Here is a 24,738-nt window from a genome sequence, read left to right on the forward strand (position 1 = left end):
TTATAATAGTATGAAGCATTCTACCCTCTTAATCAGAGTTCGTTCCATTAAGAACAGGGTCTTCTCTTTTGTATAACCAATTACTATCAGTAAAACACCTACACTTAATCTTAGCATATATTCGGAAAATAGAGAAAATCCCAAAAGGATGGGAAGTATCCTTAACACTCATTACACAAGAAAGGTAACAAACAGATAAACAAGATGTTGTTAACTGTAGAGGCGTATCCTACCTGCCAGTTTCTTACATAATATTCTCCAAAATTCTGCTAAACAGTGTAGGGACAATATTCCATAGTCAGTTGGGTTAATAACAGGGTGGGTTTCGAAAAGGCTGTGAACAGATATTTAATTTGAAGTCCGTAATACATCACATATTCTTGGTCGGGAAACGTTAGATCAGACGACACAGAAATTTTGAGGTAAATCGAAATTGGCGAACTGCATACGTGAAACACTTTCAGACGCAGCATCGAAGGTAAAATTTTTCAAAACCTTCCACAATAAATTCAGTTGTAAGGCAAGGGGTTGGTTTGTCATCCATTCTCTTCAACTGTATCCTAAGTAAAATGGCAAAAATTTAGAAAGATAAATTACATGAACACAACCTGGAGAATATTATATTGACCATATATATTTAGGTTGAACGAAAACATATCAACAAAAGAGATTTTCAAATACCTTTGACAGAAAAAGTCAAGGACAACATCGGTTCAAGAAATCAAGAAACATTTGGAACGAAATAATACGTGAGATGAAGAAATAAAAGAAAGAGGTCCCTTTCTACATATACATTGTTAAATATGTAAGGACTCCAAGTCAAAAGGGAAAATAAAATTGGTACAATGTGGTCTGAAGAGAGAAAGAAAAACACAGCGAAATGATGAAGTACTGGAAATAAAGGAAGATAAAATACTAGACGGGAAAACAGAGAGAGAGAATAATATCGTTTTCCTTTTACATTTTGTATTACCTCGCTCCGACACAGGTAGATCTTATCGCGACGATGGGATAGGGAAGTTCTGGGAATCGGAAGGAAGCTGACGTGGCCTTAATATGAAGTCGTAACATTTGCATGGTATAAAAATGGGCAACGGCGGAAAACCATTTTCAGAGCTGCCGCCTGTGGGATTCGAACCCACTGCCTCCCGAATGCAACATGATTACTACGTGTTCCAAACCGCGAGGCCACTTTCTCCGTAAATAATAATAATAATAATAATAATAATAATAATAATAATAATAATAATAATACTTTCTACGTCCCACTACGATTTTCGGAGACATCGAGGTGCAAGAAATTTTGCCACAGAAGTTATTTCATGCGACAGTTTAGATGTTACTGGTACGCCACCGTCTGAGATACTCAGCCTGGCTACAAAATAAATGTAAAAGACATAATAAAAAGCAAAAATAACAAAAGCTTGCTCTCAGCTACTATGGAAACCAAAATGAACATCACCTTTCCTTGTAATGAATGCTCTTGAACGAGCAAAAGCAAAAGGCTGCCTCGGTTCTATGTACAATCGATTGGTTCGGCTATCACCCCACGATTTAACTTTCTTTTGAAGATAGAGTAAACTCTAGAGAAAAGAGGATCTGCATGATGAGTAACCTTATTTCCAAATATTTAGACTTCCAAACATGAAAACATCGAAAAGAGCGTTATTGCTCTCGTCAAGCACTGTACAGGATTTGCTCCAAGAAGTTACGTTACTCAGGAGTCTGAGCTCCACAGTACCCTAGTCTATCCTCACGGAGGCATCAGTTTCTTACGGCGCATTAAGATACCAACTTGCATTAAAGTGTTCTTGCGCTATTGCCCTAATGTGCATCTATCCATTTTACAATAGTCACTGTTCCCAAGAGGAACTAGTACAATGAAAATTTTATACACTGAAATGAATATACAGGGGCATTGTAGCCCATACTACGTGGCCTTAATGGTAAAAGAAATAGTTGCACATGACCGGCCATAAACAAAAGGCAAGGAGACGACAGTCCTTCTAGAAACAGTTAAAATCCTAAGTGGGCAAATCCTATACTACACCGGGGTGACTAAGTGAGAAACATTAGTGCCAAAAAGGTTAAGTAAATTTAGAGGTTTTGAAAACTTTAGTCACCCCATGCAATGTTGAATAGGATAGAGTAGAGGGTCAACACTCTTCGTTCCCGTACGTAATATATTTCCCAGTAACAGAGTCCACAGACTTGCCAAAATTCTACATTTACACCACCAGTTTTTACAAAACTACATTAAAAGACAGAGATTTAAACCTTCCCTTCAAATTGTCTGCAGGGTCTAGCACATATCTAAGTAAATTCTGCCATTACTTTGTGCCGCTGGATCTGCCTCACGCCGGGCTCACCCCTGTCCCCTTCAGATAGGAAGCACTCCCAAGACTTGAACAATTCAGACAATACGGCCCTAAAATGCCCTGCTTTTATAGCACCATAAGGGGAAGATTCCAGAACTCGTTACTGGTAGGCTGGATTCCTATACACAGCCCCGATTTTAATTGGCTAGAGCAAATAGTTCCATTTTTTGATAGGTTGATTACAATAGAGGAGGAACAAGCTAAAGTGCAGACAACCTCGGAACATTGAGATAAAACAATCTTCAGAAGAAGATTTACAAACGTCAAAAATAAACATTTCTTTATGAAATAATTTGAGTTCACCCCTCTAGAGGGAGCAAATAAACAGATGGTTAAGACATCTAATAGTGTAACGTTCCAGACGTCACAGTGTAATTGTGGTAATTTTATTATGTTTAATTAATTCAAGTATGATATATTTTTACGTCATGATATTTATCTTCGTATGTAATTTTATTATAATTCATGTTTGATCATTTGCTCACTATCATTTCATTACTTTGTAACTACGACTTGTAAACGAGGGCTGAATATCCTAATATTAATTTAGATTCTTGCGACATTCGTAGTAGATTTTCCTCTATCTTGCCACATCATCGAGGAAGAAGAATCAACAAGTTTAGAACTCAATTCTTGGAATAGCTGGCACGTGTCCAGGCGATGTAACCGCAGCTACTGTATTTCGGAGCTGAGTAATTCAAACTGGTCTCCGCCTATATTTTCAAAGGAGCGTCATGTTGCCATGGATACTGAGTGAAAGGGCTAATAGAAGAACAGTTGATATCATGGTTGGGACCCATCAACTTTAATATCTGGAGTAATATCTGGAGAAGGGAGAGACGTGTCACCTGATTGGACCACGTGTTTTGACCATTAATTAGGGCCAGTAAAGCTTACTTAAGGGCGTGTTGGAGCTCTTGGCATCATTCTTCTATCTCGTATTTCGCTTTAGGTCTGATAACTTGTTTTATGGTTGATGTACCATAATGGACTAAGTTTAATAGTTTATCACTTCTTCAGTCTTAACTTCGTCACCACGACGTAGTACTTAGGGATCTCTGAATGATGGGTGTATAGCCACTCTCATCAGGAAGTACGTACAGCTCGACTACTAGACCGGTTTGTACCAGTCTAAAACAATAGGTAGCATTAAACCAGCTAGAAATGAAACTACGGTACACATTTTCAGTCAAGTTTGGGGGAATGTTAATTCAATATCCTCTCCGCATAACCCAAGGGGGTTTTTCTAACTATGATTTAGGGCTCAACTCCAATATATGGGATAGAGCATAATAGGGAGTGTTAGTGTCGAAGCCATCTTCCAATTAGTGGTCGGTGCACTTGACAAGGCAGGAATAGTACTTCGAGTCAGATGGAAAGACCTCAAAGACGACCGGCAGATTTCCAGCTACAAGGACGGAGGCGTTCTCGGGACAAGCAGAACAAGACTACATGGTGAGCAAGCGAGGTAAAAATATTGCAAGTTTTCGCGAAGTAGAGTCATATAATTTTTTTTTGTTAAATTAATTTCCTATTTTAAATTCAGTTCTCGTCAAACCGTCGTCATTTTTATTTAGCATAAAAAATGTTATTCTCTTGGTTCATTTTAATCAGTCTGCCTTAATTAGCCTTTTGATTTCTAATTCTCCTGCTTAATGATTAGTGCACTATCACCCCATCCCTGTGATGAGAGTCCGTCCAAGCTTTATTATAATTTTTTGTTTTTAAGTCATCAACTTAAAGACTGGCGCCCTTAGCTTGCATAGTTGCATTTCTCGTTTAATTATTGTTCTCAAAAAGGGGCAAGTCACAACAGTTGAAGACCAAAGTATCTTGTACTTCCCAAGTTCAAGTTTGTTTACATAGATCACCTTAGAAAAGGCGTGCAGTTTAATAATAATAATAATAATAATAATAATAATAATAATACTGAGCTCATTAGCTGCAGTCGCTTAAGTGCGGCTAGTATACAGTAATCGTGAGATAGTGGGTTCGAGCTACACTGTCGGCAGCCCTGAAGATGATTTTCCCTGGTTTCCCGTTTTCACACCAGTCAAATGTCCGACTCGTTGGCTGAATGGTCAGCGTACTGGCCTTCGCTTCAGAGGGGCCCGGGTTCGATTCCCGGCCGGGTCGGGGATTTTAACCTTCATTGGTTAATTCCAATGATCCAGGGGCTGGGTGTTTGTGCTGTCCCCAACATCCCTGCAACTCACACACCACACATAACACTATCCTCCACCACAATAACACGCAGTTACCTACACATGGCAGATGCCGCCCACCCTCATCGGAGGGTCTGCCTTACAAGGGCTGCACTCGGCTAGAAATAGTCACACGAAATTATTATTACCAGTCAAATGCTGGGGCTGTACCTTAAATAAGGCCATGGCCGCTTCCTTCCCATTCCTATACCTTTCCTATCCCATCGTCGCCATAAGACCTATCTGTGTCGTTGCGACGTAAAACAAGTAGCAAATAATAATAATAATAATAATAATAATAATAATAATAATAATAATAATAATAATAATAATAATAATAATCATAATAATAATAATAATAATAATAATAATAAAATTAAAATATGAAAAATATAATAATACTTTACCTTACCCCCGATCACGTTTGGATTTGAATGAATGAATGAATGAATGAATGAATCAACAAGAGAATTAAATAGATACGTAGACAGGTGAAAGTAATTAAAGTTTATTGGCTCTGAATATCTGAACCCACGGACTGAGTGACTCAGACGGTTGAGGCGGTGGCCTTCTGTCCCCAACTTCGCAGTTTCAAAACCTGGCTCAGTCCGGTGGTATTTGAAGGTGCTCAAATATTTCAGCCTCATGTCGGTTGACTTTCTGGCACGTAAAAGAATCCTGTGGGGCTAAATTCAGCCACCTCGGCGTCTCCGAAAACCGTAAATGTAGCTAGTGGGACGTAAAGCCAATATTATTATCTGAAGCATGCCTCCGTGGCTCACGTGGAAGTGCGTCGGCATCTCAGCGCTGGGTTCCGTGGTTCAAAACCCGATCACTCCTTTTGAGATTTGTGCTGGACAAGGCGGAGGCGGGACATAATTTTCTTCGGGTACTCCGGCTTTCCCTGTCATCTTTCATTCCAGTAACACACTCCAATTTCATTTCATCAGGCAGTCATTAATAATAGCTCCAGATGAGTGCGACAGGCTTCAGCAACGGCACAATTCCTTTCTTCTAGATGGGGGCTTGCTTTATTCATTCATTCATTCATTCATTCATTCATTCCTGACCCGGTCAAGTCACTGTAAACAGGCTGTAGAATTTCATCATTATCTGAACATGTTAGAATTTCCGCCTCTGCACAGTAACTTCTGAATAATAAGCATAAAAACGTGAAAGGATTTCATTTCTTGCTGTCACTCCGATATTCGACTTTAGTTTACTTTTAGTAAATATGTCATAGTTTGCTTTGTTGCTATACTTAACTTCCTGAAACAGGAACATATTATTTTGGTGGCGCAGTGTTGCCAGGTCGCTTGCTATAGGAAACTGATTGGCTATTAAGACCGCGCGTTTCCTTTGCTGTAGACTGGAACATAAATTGACCGATGACCCAGATGTTAGGCCCCTTTAGATAACAAGCAAGCAAGGAACATTAATGGCAGTTAGACTGAAGCAAATAAATGTACTCTTCATTTACAGTGACTGACAGAGCAAATGCAACACCAAGAAGGAGTGGTCAGAACTTTATGCCAATTGCAGGGTAGACTGACGTCAATGAGGTATGCTCATGATGTGAAATGCGCCGCTGTGCTGCGCACGTAGCGAACGATAAATGGGACACGGCGTTGGCGAATGGCCCACTTCGTACCGTGATTTCTCAGCCGACAGTCATTGTAGAACGTGTTGTCGTGTGCCACAGGACACGTGTACAGCTAAGAATGCCAGGCTGCCGTCAACGGAGGCATTTCCAGCAGACAGACGACTTTACGAGGGGTATGGTGATCGGGCTGAGAAGGGCAGGTTGGTCGCTTCGTCAAATCGCAGCCGATACCCATAGGGATGTGTCCACGGTGCAGCGCCTGTGGCGAGGATGGTTGGCGCAGGGACATGTGGCATGTGCGAGGGGTCCAGGCGCAGCCCGAGTGACGTCAGCACGCGAGGATCGGCGCATTCGCCGCCAAGCGGTGGCAGCCCCGCACGCCACGTCAACCGCCATTCTTCAGCATGTGCAAGACACCCTGGCTGTTCCAATATCGACCAGAACAATTTCCCGTCGATTGGTTGAAGGAGGCCTGCACTCCCGGCGTCCGCTCAGAAGACTACCATTGACTCCACAGCATAGACGTGCACGCCTGGCATGGTGCCGGGCTAGAGCGACTTGGATGAGGGAATGGCGGAACGTCGTGTTCTCCGATGAGTCACGCTTCTGTTCTGTCAGTGATAGTCATCGCAGACGAGTGTGGCGTCGGCGTGGAGAAAGGTCAAATCCGGCAGTAACTGTGGAGCGCCCTACCGCTAGACAACGCGGCATCATGGTTTGGGGCGCTATTGCGTATGATTCCACGTCACCTCTAGTGCGTATTCAAGGCACGTTAAATGCCCACCGCTACGTGCAGCATGTGCTGCGGCCGGTGGCACTCCCGTACCTTCAGGGGCTGCCCAATGCTCTGTTTCAGCAGGATAATGCCCGCCCACACACTGCTCGCATTTCCCAACAGGCTCTACGAGGTGTACAGATGCTTCCGTGGCCAGCGTACTCTCCGGATCTCTCACCAATCGAACACGTGTGGGATCTCATTGGACGCCGTTTGCAAACTCTGCCCCAGCCTCGTACGGACGACCAACTCTGGCAAATGGTTGACAGAGAATGGAGAACCATCCCTCAGGATTTCATCTGCACTCTTATTGACTCTGTACCTCGACGTGTTTCTGCGTGCATCGCCGCTCGCGGTGGTCCTACATCCTACTGAGTCGATGCCGTGCGCATTGTGTAACCTGCATATCGGTTTGAAATAAACATCAATTATTCGTCCGTGCCGTCTCTGTTTTTTCCCCAACTTTCATCCCTTTCGAACCACTCCTTCTTGGTGTTGCATTTGCTCTGTCAGTCAGTGTATATCAACGGAACAAATTGGTATTTATCATCTTGGCAGATTATTCACGATCTTTGGAGTGAGTTAATAAGAACGGTCCGGCGTGATAGCCCACTAGCATAGTCACTGGCTTCTCACCCAGACGCCCGCAGTTTGAATCCCGGCAAAAGCGATTGTGATGTTTGAAATGAAATAACATGCCCCATTGTTTCGGATTAAACGTAACACTGCAGGTCCCGTGGCTACGATCGCGCTATCCATAGTCACAAAATTATGAGCTTGCTTTCAAATAAGAACGTCCACTTCAAATACCTCTAGGTTCCTTAAAGAGATCGGCATTCTGCTTTGATATTCCCAACTGGTATTACGAGGATCGTAAAACATAATATACAGACCAGTGGTTTAGGGGTAGTGTGCCTGCTTCTTACCCAGAGGCCCCGGGTTTGACCCCAGGTGAATGAGTTGTACTTGGACCTGAAGGCTGGTTCGAGATCCACTTAGCCTACGTGATTAAAATTGAGGAGCTATCTGACAATGAGTTGGTGGTCCGTGTCTAGAAATCCAACAATAACGGCCGATAGGGTTACTCACATTAGAAACGCGTAACCTCATAAACTGCAGGCCTTCAGGAAGAGGAGTGGGCGCTAGGCAGTCCGAGGCCCCTCAGGGCGGGTAGCCAAGGATCTTTCCTTTCAGAAATGTTGGAGTTATCCGTGGCACTATAGCTTAACATTGTAGCCTGCCAAGTTATAAATAAATAAGAAGAGAAGTCTTGATTTCTACCGTGTTTATATTACATGTATGTCATTTATGTAGACGAAGCAGTTGTATATGAAGGGATCTGAAAAGATTTATCCAAATTACAGACAAATGTGGTCAAACACTTCTTTTCAGACATACGTCAATCGATAACCAGAGTCTTAGCCTACATTGCTACAATAAACTCTGAATTCACGTACGCAGATTAGCTCGTAGACATACTAACAGGTGTTTACGAAGGCCTGGGTTAGGAATCCAAAGTAAACTTAAAATGCTAACAGGTGTGGCTCCCACATCGAAATGACTGCAATAACTGTGCACGCACTAGTGATAACGTAAGAATATTGCTGAAGAAATAACCGTACTTGGGAATCGAGAGATGGAAGAAATGCTTTGAGAGATGCCTGAAAGCGCTCAGAAATTCATTTGGAGAGAATATTCTTAGCAGGAAACAGACGGTGCGAAGGTAATTGAAGCTTGAGTAGCAAGCTTTAAAACTCGTCATAAGCTGAGTTGAAGAATTATCATAGTGAGTGTTTGTGAAGTGCCTCACAGGTTTTGTATTATTATTATTATTATTATTATTATTATTATTGCGCTAATGATTTCACGTCTGACTAACACAGCGAATGTTTTCTGTGACATAAAGATGGGAAAGCGCTAGGTTTGGCAGGCTAGCGGCCGTCGTGTTAATTAAAGTACAGTGAGCATTTGCATGGTGTGAAAATTTGGAACCACGAAAAACCATCTTCAGGGCTGCTAATGGTGTTCGACCCCACTATCTCCCAAGTTTAAGCCCACAGCAAAGCGTCCCTAACAGAGCGACCACCTCACTCGGCAGTCTGACAGATACAGGTATACAATTGAATAAGGTGGACATTTCAGCTGGGAATTGTGTTAGTAGTTAATAGTTGTAAGTTGGCTGACCGCAGCAAAATTGTGCGATTGTACTAGTTACTGCATCTGTCATTGACGGTCTGGTAATACTACCGAGTGGGATTGTGTGGAAACAGATGAGATAGAGCACACTTCACTCAACAATCAATCAATCAATCAATCAATCAATCAATCAATCAATCAATCAATCAATCAATCAATCAATCACTTCTGATCTGCATTTAGGGCAGTCGCACAGGTGGCAGATTTCCTATGTTGTTTTCCTAACCTTTTCTTAAATGATTGCCAAGAAATTGGAAATTTCTTGAACATCTCCCTAGGTAAGTTATTCCAATTCTTAACTCCCCTTCTTATAAACGAACATTTGCCCCAATTTGTCCTCTTAAATTCCAAATTGATCTTCATAATGTGATCTTTCCTACTTTTAAACACACCACGTAAACTTATTCGTATACTGATGTCATTCCACGCCACCTCTCCACTGACAGCACGGAACATACCACTTAGTCGAGCAGCTCGTCTCCTTTCTCCGAAGTCTTCCCAGCCCAAACTTTGCCACGTTTTTATAATGCTACTCTTTTGCAGTCATTCAACCAGAACAAATCGAGTTCCTTTCCTTGGAATTCTTCCAGTTCTTGAATCAAGTAATCCTGGTGAGGGTCCCATACACTGGAACCATAATCTAGTTGGGGGTTTTCCGGAGACTTATATGCCCTCTTCTTTACATTCTGAATGAGAACTTTCACTCTATCAACGGAGCAATTAAAACTGAGTGGACTTTTCCTATTTGTGAAATTAACAACATGACTTTTAACCCCGTTTATCATACCAATGCCTGCTCTCCATCTCACAACATTATCGAGGTCATTTTGCAGTTGCTCACAATATTTCAACTTATTTATTACTCTATAGAGAATAACATCATCTGTTATCATCCTTATCTCTGATTCCACTTCTTTACACATATTCATTGATATATATAGGGAAATATGAAGATCCAATAATACTGCCTTGAGGAATTCCACTCTTATTACAGGGACAGATAAAGCTTCGCCTACTCTAATTCTCTGAGTTCTGTTGTCTAGAAATAAAGCCACCCATTCAGTCACTCTTTGGTCAAGTCCTATTGCACTCATTTTTGTCAGTAGTCTCCCATCATGTACCCTATCAAATGCCTTAGATAGGCCAATTGCGATTCAGTCCAATTGACATCCTGAATCCAGGATATCTGCTGTACCTTGCTGGAATCCTACAAGTTGAGCTTCAGTGGAATAACCTTTCCTAAACCCGAACTGCCTTCTATCGAACCAGTTATTGATTGCGCAAACATGTCTAATATAATCAGAAATAATGCTTTCCCAATGCTTACATGCAATGCATGTCAAACTGACTGGCCTCTAATTTTCAGCTTTATGTCTAACACTCTTTTCTTTATACATAGGGGCTACTATAGCAACTCCCTATTCATTTGGTATAGCTCCTTCATGCAAACAATAGGCCCTAATCAAATAAGTACTTCAGGCATTGTACTATATCCCAACCCATTATCTTGAGTATATCCCCCGAAACCTTATCAATTCCAGCTGCGTTTCTAGTTTTCAATTTTTGTATCTTACTGTAGATATCATAGTTGTCATAGGTCAATTTTCTTTAGTATGAGTCACCTCCCCCATCTGAAAATTATCCTTGTAACCAATAATATTTACATACTGCTGACTGAATACTTGTGTCTTTTGAAGATCCTCGTATACACACTCCCTTTGTTCATTAATGATTCCTAGAATATCCTTCTTGGAACCTGTTTCTGTTTCCTCTTCCATTTTCACTAAAATTTATATGACTGCCAATTATGCTTGCCATCACGTTATCCTTAGCCGATTTCTTTGATAGATTCAATTTCCTAGTAAGTTCCTTCAATTTCTCCTTACTTCCACACCCATTTCTAACTCTATTTCTTTCCAACCTGCACCTCCTTCTTAGTCTCTTTATTTCTCTGTTATAATATAGTGGATCTTTACCATTCCTTACCACCTTTGTAGGTATAAACCTATTTTTACATTCCTCAACAACTGCTTTAAACCCATCCCAGAGTCTGTTTAATTTTTTTATTAACGTTTGCCACCGATCATAATTTTACGTAGCTTACAAATTCTTCTTTCACCGGAATTAATACTCCCCCTCCTACCATTCCTATACTATCTCTACTATACTTAGTCCAGTTCCGTGAGAAAATTTCTGAATCCATTATATCATTTCTCAGCCATGATTAAACTACTATTACAATATCTGGTAAGTACTGTATATATATCTATTACCGGGCGAGTTGACCGTGCGCGTAGAGGTGGGCGGCTGTGTGCTTGCATCCGGGAGATAGTAGGTTCGAGTCCCACTACCGGCAGCCCTGAAGATGGTTTTCCGTTGTTTCCCATTTTCACACCAGGCAAATGCTGGGGCTGTACCTTAATTAAGGCCACGGCCGCTTCCTTCTAACTCCTAGGCCTTTCCTATCCCATCGTCGCCATAAGAACTATCTGTGTCGGTGCGACGTAAAGCCCCTAGCAAAATATATATATATATTAAATTACTTAACTATATTCCTTTCATGCCTGTTTTATCAGTTATATGGTATTGCTAATAATCTTAATTTTAATATCTTTCCTTCTTTCACATTTATTTTTAACTACCACAACAACTGCTTCGTTGTCACTAATACCATCTATTACTTTGGTTTCTCTATAGAGCTCATCTGGTTTTACCAGCACCACATCCAGGATATTCTTCCCTCTAATTGGTTCCATCACTTTCTGAATTAGATGCCCTTCCCATATTAACGTATTTGCCATTTGTTAGCCGTGCTTCCTGTCGTTCGCATTACCTTCCCAATTGACATTTGGTAAATTGAGATCTCCCGCTAAAATCACGTTCCTTTCCTTATCGTTTCGCGCATAGCTGATTATCTGATCAAATAATTCTGAATCAGCGTCTGCGCTACCCTTTCCCGGTCCGTACACTCCAAAGACATCGAGATGCATATTATCTTTAGAGATGAGCCTTACACCTAGAATTTCATGCTTGTCATCTTTAACTTTTTCATAGCTTACAAATTCTTTTTTCACCAGAAGGAATACTCCCATTCCTACCATTCCTATACTATTTCCGCGATACGCACTCCAGTTCCTTGAGAATATTTCTGCATCCATTATACCATTTGTCATCCATGATTCAACTCCTATTACAATATCTGATAAGTATATACATTATTAAATTACGTAAGTATATTCCTAACATTTTTATGTCATCCCTACTTGATTTCCAGTTCCCTGTTCACTTATCACAGCTCCCTAGGCCGCTCCGTTTCCCTGAATGTACCTTCTAACCAAATTTCCTAACTTGTATGTACCACTGCGGTTTAAACTTTTGAAACTTATTGCAATGGCTGAGGAAAATCCAAGTACATCACATAAATACCTTAGAACTCCTACTTGGGAAAGAACATCAAGGTCAATAAACAGTGAGGGCAGAAAAATAATAGCAGACATAAAAGACTGCCGTGATACAGAAAAGAGAAAATAAACAGTCGCTCTTCCCCCTCAGTAAGTCGATTGAACGATATTCCGCATATATGGGAAAACATGATTCTAAAATTAAGAGAATTAAAACATTTCCTGCCTGGTAAAAAGAGATATACCACACTAACTATTTCATTATGATTAATTTTATATAACCTAGACAATAAATAAATGTCACAACAAGACGATATGCATGTGTGCGGGTGTGACACAATTGTGGACTTAAGGTATTGAAGGTTAAGAAAATTCATATCGAACACACTATTGACGCAATTCAGATTTCAGTTCCATTCAGTTGGCAGTTCTACCGGAAAAGATGAGTTCCTCCTTGCCCCGTAAAACAAAGTGTTACTAAAAGCTTCGCGGATAGTACTCCTTCTTAACATGTGATTCCAAGAAAATTCCAAAGATATGTTTGTCTGATGAAGATAAAGTGATCATAAGCGGAACAAAGGAAATCTTGCAACTTCATACTGGCTCGCCAGACAACAGGATCTATTCAGAAAACAAGTATACATTTCTAGGCCTTTTCAAAACATCATGGGAGGGTTACCTTCCCTGCATTGACGGACGTAACATACTGCTTAGGAACGATAATCTGTTTGCTCACGCCTCGAGAGATCCCCATACGGAAAGTAAGGAATGTTTGAAACTTATGAACATTTCAGAAACTGATGCCCAATAAACTGCAAATGCCCGGGACACTCTGTACGATACTAAAAATTCCGCAAGAATTAAGAGATCGTGAATTCTCCTCTTGGTGTTCACAAACTCAAAGAGGACTTTGATTAGAACTATACAAATAGTACACACACATAAGGAGGAACTCATCTTTTCCGGTAGAACATCCAACTGAACGGAACTGAAATCTGAATTGCGTCAATAGTGTGATCGATATGGATTTTCTAAACCTTTATTATCTACTGTAAATTCCGCAAATTCTTGGGTCATAAATCACACCGGCCTGCCTAATAACAAATGGTGAGTGGCGATAGAAATGACGACGTACTCTTGTGCAGTGCGCTCTGTGCCCGGCAGATCCCTGGACAACCGCCCCTATCGGCGATGCTGCGGAGAGAAAGAAACTCTCCTCATATCCTAGTATTTTGCAAACACGGAGAGCTTCTGAGAAACAATCGACACCATGAAATTAAAACATTCATAGCAAAGAATTAAGGAAGAAAATCTTTAATACTCACGAAGAAGCTCACGGATTGGCCGTTCTCACCGTATGGACATGATAGCCTTCAAAGAACAAAGCCCTAAAGTCTTCATCATAGGCTCCTGAGGCACCATCAGTACATAATATCGTTACTAAAAAAAACTTTCTAAATTTTCTAATATCTGTGGTTTATTGCTTTGTAAAGTCTCCATTACATGTGATAAGATTGAGTGGTGTCTTTAAAAGTAGGAAAGATCAAAATATGAAGATAAAGTTGAAATTCAAGGGGACAAATTGGGGAAAATATTCGTTTTATAGGAAGGGAAGTTAGGGATTGGAATAACTTACCAAGGAACACGTTCAATAAATTTCCAATTTATTTGCAATCATTTAAGAAAAGGTTAGAGATAGGGAATCTGCCACCTGGGCGACTGCCCTAAATGCAGACGAGTATTTGATTGATTGATTGATTGATTGATTGATTGATTGATTGATTGATTGATTGATTGATTGATTGATTGATTGATTGATTGATTGATTGATTGATTGATTGATTGATTGATTGATTGATTGATTGATTGATTGATTGATTGATCGATCGATCGATCTCCATTACCTTGTCTTACACGGTTGTCTGTTAAAACAGGTGGTTAGTTTTTGTTTTCTTAGATAATAAACCTCTATATAGTACGTATTAAAGGGATGTTAAGTAGAGAACAAAAATGGCCAACCTCACACCAGTGGAGTCCGAACACACAACCTCCGGATTTCACGTCGGTTGCTCTAACCAGTTGAGCTACGGTAGCCTAGGCCATATTTGTTCTGTTGGGAAGGATCTAAGCTACAGGTCTGACACTATTGCCATCACGTTGTGGAATGCTTGTAATTTTCAGCTTGCTTTACGTCGCACCGACAGAGAGAGGTCTTATGTCGACGATCGGATAGGAGAGGCCTAGGTGTGGGAAGGAATCGGCCCCAACATTTGCCTGGTGTGAAAATGGGGAAACACGGAAAGCCCTCTTCAGGGCTGCCGACAGTGGGGTTCGAACACACTATCTACCGGATGCAAGCTCACAGCTGTGCGGCCCTAACCGCATGGCCAACTCGCCCGGTAGAATGCTTGTAAGTCGCCCGCTGTGGGCAAAGTCAATTAATATAATTTTCACGACCGCATTAGTGCCAGTCCTGTAGCTTAGATCCTTTCCAATAGAAAAAAAAGTATTGTATGACCTAGGCCACCATAGCTCATTTGTTTAGAGTAACCCACGCGAAATCCGGAGGTTGTGGGTTCGGATCCCACTGGTATCCGCTTGACCATTCTTGTTCTGTATTTAACATCTCTTCAATCGTCGACTCCTCGCTACGAAGATTTTTCCCACTTCATACACGACCACGTAAAGAAATGGGACAAGGGATGTGCATAAAATTTAATCTCTCTTCAATAATAAAAATAATTGTAACGGAGGTACACCTTGTGCGTGCAATTGAACTGCGCGCTTTCTAGAAGACCATCTGTGCTGGGAGACTGGGAGACATAAACTATGTATTTGAAGAAGTTCTTTATTCTTTAGATATCTCTACTATCGACTTATGTGCCCCCTCTGGCGGGAGGATGGACTGTTAACTTTGAAAGGGAAATTTCTATTTTCAAGTTTTGCGGGTATTTTTTTTCAATTTGCTTTACGTCGCACCGACACAGATAATTCTTAATGCGACGATGGGACAGGAAAGGGAAGGAAGCGGCCATGGCCTTAATAAAGGTACAGCCCCAGCATTTGCCTGGTGTGAAAATGGAGAAACCACGGAATTCAAGATTTGTAAACATGACGTGTTTGTAGATTGTTTTCTTTATGTTCTAAGGTTACCAGCACTTATACGTCTTCCTTCTTAATTTAGTTATTAACCAATCAGAAATTTTTGCATGTATTTTTGTAGCCAATTAAAATTGTCGGTGTGTACAGGCATTCCGCCTAGATCAAGAGAGTTTGGGAACATTCTTAAAAAGTTTCTATATAAGCTGGGCACTTTTGAGCCATTTTGTCATCTTCGCCGCTCCAGTCTTAGAGTGCATACGGTGTAAGTGGAGGCGTTAATTCCCATTCAAATTTGTATTGGGGGTGATTATGATTTTCTAAAACTCTTGATTTCCTTCAACCATTTTGGAACTTAAATTTTCGCATCTGGTCACCCTCTGTAGTATAGGCTTAGCCTCTCTGACTTTGGGCTATAAGCCCATATAGAATTTTAAGTATATTTCAAAAGGAGTGCAAGTGTTTCGTCTCCTAGCATTTCGTTCAGGGCCGATTTCTTAAACCTTTTCTTGTGTACACTAAGGCCATTTAGAACGAGCACTTATTGCCTCTGTTTAAAGTGTCATTAGTTATTGACGAGTGTGTAGTAGACTGTCGAGCTGAAATGACACTAGACACTGTTTTGAAGTTTATCTAGTGTAAAATTTGACAGAAAAATTGGTGCCTCGAAGAGGCTGGGTTGTATTAATGTTTAATTCTCAAAGTACTATACGATGTGAGTGAGTGGAGGAAACATGATCTTTGAAATAATGTACCTTTAGAGCTACAATGCTCATTCATTTGTAAACTCTTGCATCGTAAACGTTCTCCATTGTACCTGGTTTTTGATTTTAAGTAATTGTTGTGGTCAGAGCTGACAAGCTCATCGTTATTCCATTTAACTTTACAGTAAACTCAGGAAGAAACAAGGGAAAGAATTAAAATGTCAGAATTTAGTGTTTTATATTTTGCTGTGATTGTTTCTCTGTCCACCCATTCATCCTGGCACCTTTTTAACACCTCTGTAAGTCACTAAATTTCGTTAATAATGATAATAATAATAATAATAATAATAATAATAATAATAATAATAATAATAATAATAATGTTAATTTTTACGTGCCACTAATTATATTTTGACGGAATGCGGGGATGCTGAGGTGCCAGAATTTTGTCCCACATGTGCTCTTTTACGTGCCAGTAGATCTACCGACACGAGGCTGACGTATTTGAGTCACTTAAAATACCACCAGACTGAGCCCGGATCGAATCTGCCGAGTTGGGGTCAGAAGGCCAGCGCCTCAACTGCCTGAGCCACTCAGCCCGACAAAGTATCTCTTCAGTATGTACCATATATATAACCCTTTAAGGTCCTTCGTAGGATACCTACCTTCCTTACCTATTAGCAAATCGGTATGAGATCTTTCTCTGGGTCGTCTATAGGTTCTTCGTTACTTGCTTAGGTAAGAGGCGGGTTTCAGTAATTTAAACTATTGTCTACAATGAGAGGACTCCAGTAGAAATACATGGATGTTTATTAACCATAGTCGATGCATCGAAGAAACTTATGGCATTATACCACCTCTAATCAACGAGCTCAGTCTTGTCCGTTTTAAAATAATAATAATAATAATTGTACCGGGAGGTACACCCCAACGCCGCGCATTTAAATCTTGCTCCCAAAAGAACTCCTCTACTGGAGAAACCGTGAACTTGAAATTAGACCTACTTATAACTTTACTCACAAGATGTCACCAGTAATATCTGATGGAATTTTGTTATTTTGAAGTTTCCTGTACTTTGTGAATTTCTACTTGTTTTTTTAACCGTTCATCATGAAGTTTGACATTCTTCCATAGATGTCACTGCAAAAAAAAAAAAAATAACTGTGATCACGCACCCTGGTGCGAAGTGAATGAACTTTTGATTTAAAGAAATTTTGAATTCATAAGTGTTTTTTACTAATTAATGTTCATTTATTTGTGGGTTGGCAAAATTGATCTTTTCTTTCTGCCAGTTTTGAATCCAACCAATCAAGAATTTCTGCAATTAATTTTCTATCAATCCCGGTCTTCTTCTCCGATTTTGAGTGTAACTTTTAAATTAACCAATAAAATTGAGAGGGTGTGGCTGGGTTATTCGTGAAAGGTCTCGAACTTTCCCCGAGGGTTTATAAACTGCGGATTTTCACGTCTCTTGGCCAGTTCTTCGTCATCTTAGTGAGTGTGTGTTTCAAGCAGGAGGGGGGGCGGCGCCTCTTTCATCAGGCAGCAGTACACCAGCAAGGTAATGGCCACATAACATCTTTATTTCTTGCTAGCTCCGCAGTTTAACCTGAGAGAAAGGTCCGAATCTTTAACTATGTAACCTAGTTTTCCTACAGATGCAACTTCTGCCGGCTAATGTGAAAACATCATAAAATCTTTAACTGTAAATCGGGGATAGAGAGTGATATACCCTCTCGAGCTCCCTTCTTATTGGTTTGAGGTGACTACGTTTTGTAACTGGTTTTCTTCCTTTCCGTAATGTCTTAATGTATTCTTATACGAGTCACCTCCATAGTTTGGGAATAGCCCCTGTTTTATCGGCCTAGTGCCCCTTAGGTTTTAGTGTTCATATCTAGGAGTGCAAGCATTAGCCTCCTTTCATTTCTGTTCGGACCATTTATTTAACTGTTATTCCTTATACACGAAGGCCCTATATGTTGGGTACGAGATACCCCTGTTTCAAATTGTAAGTTGGGTCATGGGAGGCCAAAAGATGTAAGATACTTTTGGTGTTACCTTGAGTAGGCTTCAGAACTGAGAGCACGTTAGCTCTTTTTCAAGTGTATAAAAGTGCCTCTAGGAGGCCTGATATTGTAATTGCTGGAGCAAGTGCTCCATGGATTAGGGGATTTCTGCCCTTTGAACAAATTTGTGCTCGTTTGTAAATTTGAGCTGGGAGCTCAAAAATTGTAAAACTAAGGGCTTGAAGCCCAAGAGTGTTAAAGTTTTGAAATCTTGGATTTTTTCTATTTTGTACCTGAAATGTCATTGTTATCTCACTAAGTGAAAAGTTGTTAAGTTTGTTGTTTTTCAAAAATATAACCTTCAGTTTAGGTTTTTAAATTCTTTTCTTGACATTGTAGCTAGACCCATTCATCCCGGCACCTTCTTTTACCTCTGCGGTCACAAATACACCGGAACAATAATAATAATAACGATGATTAGGGACGCTGGCTTTGGAGACCTTAATTCAATTGCTTGAGGGGCATCCTTACTAGAAACCACTGTCCTAATTTAAGAACGAAATAAAGAAACTTTGGAGATCCCTAAGAACGGTTTCCATGTGAAACTGCATGTACCACCAATGATTCGTGATGATCGAGCCCCCGTAACAGGAGTTTTGGACTCTTGGTATAATTAAGATATGTGCCACACGGTGGTTATATGGCATGGTCCCTTAATTGAATCAATGTGACCTGCGACTATGTCATGGACCGACATACAATATTGTGATTTACGTTAGAGTCATTGTGGGTGGTGACCGCAAGGAAAATGATGCTATACTGGCAGACGGCCCTAATCTAAATCACTGAGGTTGATGACATCGTGACCATCCAAACTTCTAAACTGAAGGTTGAACACAATTGAGTTACATTAGTTGATGACCAAGGTTTCCACATTATTAAATCTCCAGCACATCTGATGCTCAGAAATAAAAATCAAAATAACAACAACAACAAATGTTCGCAACACTTGTGGTAGTAAGGTCCCTTGCCACCGGACATGCCCCCTCAATCATTACGTTAATAAGTTGAAATTTCCCGGCAAATAAAACTAAGATTTCCAGAATATATTTTCAAATTTGTCACTTGGTTTTAAGCTTATTCTAAAAATACGATTCCACTGAATTTAATAAATAAATGAAGTAATCTCATAATCCTAATTAACAACAAATTTTATCTATCCCGGACGAATGGTTTCTTTAAACTCCCTAACTCTTTAATTACATTTTTGTTATTTCTTGGACATGTTTACCAGAAACACTCCTTTGACGAAAATATAGATCTACTGTTCTTTATGCTCTAAGATTTCTTCAAAGCAGCTAAAAACGGAATACATTGTCATAATTACCAGTACAATTTATTTATTTCATGACGTCACTCAAAAATTTACATTAAGAAACTAGCTTGTATAGCCCTAATATTAAATCCTACAATTTGCATAAATTTACACACAACGTAAAATAAAACAACCCATGTCAAATCGATCATAACGCCCAGGTTAGCCCTTGGACTGATTCCGGCACCTCCTCCGATATGATTTCAGGTCGATGAGACTCGAGTGTCGTAATACACCCCATGTGCTCCACAAGCATGACGTCATATCACAAGAACCTACATTTGTGCCTTGGAAACCAACAGCAACAACACAATCATCCATCATGAACGCTATGGATTTACAGCTATCGTGCGATTCAAATAAAATAATCGCAAAACTTTGGACCTCCTCAACAACACCAAACAACTTAACTACGAATTCTCAAATTTTGACATCCCTGAAAATGGTTTTTTCCAGCATTACATACTATCGTGTCATTTCCGTCGCTTCGATAATGAATCTCAAGTCTCTACTTCAACACCTCTGCTCCCCTCATAGTGCAGGCGAGCGGTATCTCAGGGTACTTGAGGGGTCCGAGCGGCCTCCTTTGGACGCAAGCTGCAACGGCCGGTCTGGCCATCCAACTTCATCAACATCAACTACATGAACAGTTACTATAAGCAATGACTACACTTGGGAATTCAACAGCAATATTTGGTGGACATTGCAAAATTTTTCATCACTTTTAAGTATTAAAAGTTTATCTTCAGAATTCAACTTCTACAAACATAAAGACTGTACTTCACCTGCAACAACAAAATTTTGAAACTGAATCAAACCAAATTAAGAAAATCTTATAAATTTTTTTGGCAATTAATCTCCATATCTACATCAAAACTTGGACCTTGTTTTCAAACAATTTCATGTGTCACCCCTGGAGGAACTTTTTTTTGGGGGGGGGAGGTCTGTACCGGGCGGTACACCTCCACACCGCTAATTTAAAATGTGCGCCTGTTGAAACTCCTCTGCTGGAGGAAGTCTGAACTTTATGGACAGTATTAATTTTCAAGTTTCTCAGAAGATGTCTCTACCTGAAAATTTTGGAGATTTTGAACTGTGTCATTTTCGACGTATTTTTGTTTTGCTTGTAGTAAGAAGTGTGAACTCTCTCTTCTAGAGGACACTACTGAAGATCAACAATAGTGCACCCTAGTGCGGAGTGAAAGAACTATTTTTTTGGAGAAGTTCTTATTTCAAAAGTTTGTTTCTTGTTAAATTTCTTTCTGTCATTGTTTAAGTTGGCTGTATACCCCTCTTTTTCCCCTTGTTTTAGATTTATCCAATCCCGAATTTCTTTTAGTAATTTCCGACCAATCCGATGTATCTTCCCCCAACTTGGATATGTTTCTGTACCCTAGCCAATAAAGTGATTGTGGGCGGGTGTTCTCTTCCCTAAAACGCCTAGAACCTTCCGCGAGAGTATTTAAACTGCTGATTTTTGGGTCTCCGGGCCACTTCTGTTCCATCTTTCAGTGTGTAAAGTACATAGCAGGGGGCGGGAAGCGCCTCTTTCTTCTCCAGCTGTTCAACACCAGGTAATGGCCTCTTAATAACTTCTTTTCTTGCTAGGTTGGCAGTTTAACTCTCGGAGCGGGTTCGAAGCGTTTCCACCATGTAACCTTTTCCTAAAATGTAACCAATCTTTTCATCTAGTCTCTTTTAAAGCTGCATATTGGGATAGAGAGTGCTAACCCTCTCGAGCTCCCACTCACATTGTTTTGGGGTGAACTTATTTTCTCAACCTATTCTTCGTTAACGTAAAACAAATTGCTCTTTTCTAAAGTCACCTCTGTAGTACGGGATTAGCCCTTGCATTAGTGGCCTAGAGCCAGATTAGGTTTTAAAAACAAGTGTATTAGGAGTGCAGATCGCCTCCTCTCAAATTGTTATTTTAGAGGTCATGTAATTGCCCCTTTTCATTTAATAGACCTCAGTAGGTTGGGTATTTTACCCCTGTGTCTATGTCCAGTGAGGACAACTCGGAGGTGGAGTTTGGTGTGGCCTTTGAGAGGCTTAGAGTTGAGAGCGAGTGGCTCTCTTTCTTTTGAAAATTGAGTGTTGTATGCCTCGTGGAGGCTTTTCAGTGTAATTTGGAGCAAGGACTCCTAGGCATGAAGGGGGTTTTCTGCCCCTCTGTTGAAACTTGTGTTTGGGGTAAAACTGAGCTGATTGCCCAAGCATTGTGAAGTCAGGGCGCGAAGCCCAAATCCTGTAAATATTGTAACTACCCTTTGGACTTGCTACTTTGTACCTGCCATGCTTGTTATTTCTTTGTTTTTGAAAAGAAAATATAACCTTGTTAAATTTTACATTAACTTTGATTCCGTAGTTTGAGACCCGTTCACGCCCGCACCTTCTTTCACCTCTACCTACCACTAAAACACGGTAACAGTATTAATCAGTGCATAATTCTTTTGATCTGGTCAACATCTTATATATTAGCATAGTTGAATAATACATATAAGAAGTAAATACTGTATTTTCTAAGTAAAATCATTAAATCAAGATAAAAATTGCAATAAAATATAAATCAAGAATGGAAACCTGAAGAACTAAAATACGTTCTTAGCCTTTTATTTTCTTAATATGTGATGATATAATTATATTTACTGTATATAATAAAACTGGCTTATAGTAATCATCTTTAACAGTAAAAATCCCTCCTCAAATTTTATTTCACAACGTAATAAAGAGGATAATAATAGGTGTCGTGCTTTATAGGCACTTGGACCCTGGTCGTATTTCTATAGTTCACACGTATGTCAATAAACTGACGTAATACACCGAAGTTTATGTCTCATAATAATGGTTATAATAGTATGAAGCATTCTACCCTCTTAATCAGAGTTCGTTCCATTAAGAACAGGGTCTTCTCTTTTGTATAACCAATTACTATCAGTAAAACACCTACACTTAATCTTAGCATATATTCGGAAAATAGAGAAAATCCCAAAAGGATGGGAAGTATCCTTAACACTCATTACACAAGAAAGGTAACAAACAGATAAACAAGATGTTGTTAACTGTAGAGGCGTATCCTACCTGCCAGTTTCTTACATAATATTCTCCAAAATTCTGCTAAACAGTGTAGGGACAATATTCCATAGTCAGTTGGGTTAATAACAGGGTGGGTTTCGAAAAGGCTGTGAACAGATATTTAATTTGAAGTCCGTAATACATCACATATTCTTGGTCGGGAAACGTTAGATCAGACGACACAGAAATTTTGAGGTAAATCGAAATTGGCGAACTGCATACGTGAAACACTTTCAGACGCAGCATCGAAGGTAAAATTTTTCAAAACCTTCCACAATAAATTCAGTTGTAAGGCAAGGGGTTGGTTTGTCATCCATTCTCTTCAACTGTATCCTAAGTAAAATGGCAAAAATTTAGAAAGATAAATTACATGAACACAACCTGGAGAATATTATATTGACCATATATATTTAGGTTGAACGAAAACATATCAACAAAAGAGATTTTCAAATACCTTTGACAGAAAAAGTCAAGGACAACATCGGTTCAAGAAATCAAGAAACATTTGGAACGAAATAATACGTGAGATGAAGAAATAAAAGAAAGAGGTCCCTTTCTACATATACATTGTTAAATATGTAAGGACTCCAAGTCAAAAGGGAAAATAAAATTGGTACAATGTGGTCTGAAGAGAGAAAGAAAAACACAGCGAAATGATGAAGTACTGGAAATAAAGGAAGATAAAATACTAGACGGGAAAACAGAGAGAGAGAATAATATCGTTTTCCTTTTACATTTTGTATTACCTCGCTCCGACACAGGTAGATCTTATCGCGACGATGGGATAGGGAAGTTCTGGGAATCGGAAGGAAGCTGACGTGGCCTTAATATGAAGTCGTAACATTTGCATGGTATAAAAATGGGCAACGGCGGAAAACCATTTTCAGAGCTGCCGCCTGTGGGATTCGAACCCACTGCCTCCCGAATGCAACATGATTACTACGTGTTCCAAACCGCGAGGCCACTTTCTCCGTAAATAATAATAATAATAATAATAATAATAATAATAATAATAATAATAATAATACTTTCTACGTCCCACTACGATTTTCGGAGACATCGAGGTGCAAGAAATTTTGCCACAGAAGTTATTTCATGCGACAGTTTAGATGTTACTGGTACGCCACCGTCTGAGATACTCAGCCTGGCTACAAAATAAATGTAAAAGACATAATAAAAAGCAAAAATAACAAAAGCTTGCTCTCAGCTACTATGGAAACCAAAATGAACATCACCTTTCCTTGTAATGAATGCTCTTGAACGAGCAAAAGCAAAAGGCTGCCTCGGTTCTATGTACAATCGATTGGTTCGGCTATCACCCCACGATTTAACTTTCTTTTGAAGATAGAGTAAACTCTAGAGAAAAGAGGATCTGCATGATGAGTAACCTTATTTCCAAATATTTAGACTTCCAAACATGAAAACATCGAAAAGAGCGTTATTGCTCTCGTCAAGCACTGTACAGGATTTGCTCCAAGAAGTTACGTTACTCAGGAGTCTGAGCTCCACAGTACCCTAGTCTATCCTCACGGAGGCATCAGTTTCTTACGGCGCATTAAGATACCAACTTGCATTAAAGTGTTCTTGCGCTATTGCCCTAATGTGCATCTATCCATTTTACAATAGTCACTGTTCCCAAGAGGAACTAGTACAATGAAAATTTTATACACTGAAATGAATATACAGGGGCATTGTAGCCCATACTACGTGGCCTTAATGGTAAAAGAAATAGTTGCACATGACCGGCCATAAACAAAAGGCAAGGAGACGACAGTCCTTCTAGAAACAGTTAAAATCCTAAGTGGGCAAATCCTATACTACACCGGGGTGACTAAGTGAGAAACATTAGTGCCAAAAAGGTTAAGTAAATTTAGAGGTTTTGAAAACTTTAGTCACCCCATGCAATGTTGAATAGGATAGAG

The sequence above is a fragment of the Anabrus simplex genome, chromosome 3, assembly GCF_040414725.1.
Source record: "Anabrus simplex isolate iqAnaSimp1 chromosome 3, ASM4041472v1, whole genome shotgun sequence".
Lineage (NCBI taxonomy): Eukaryota > Metazoa > Arthropoda > Insecta > Orthoptera > Tettigoniidae > Anabrus > Anabrus simplex.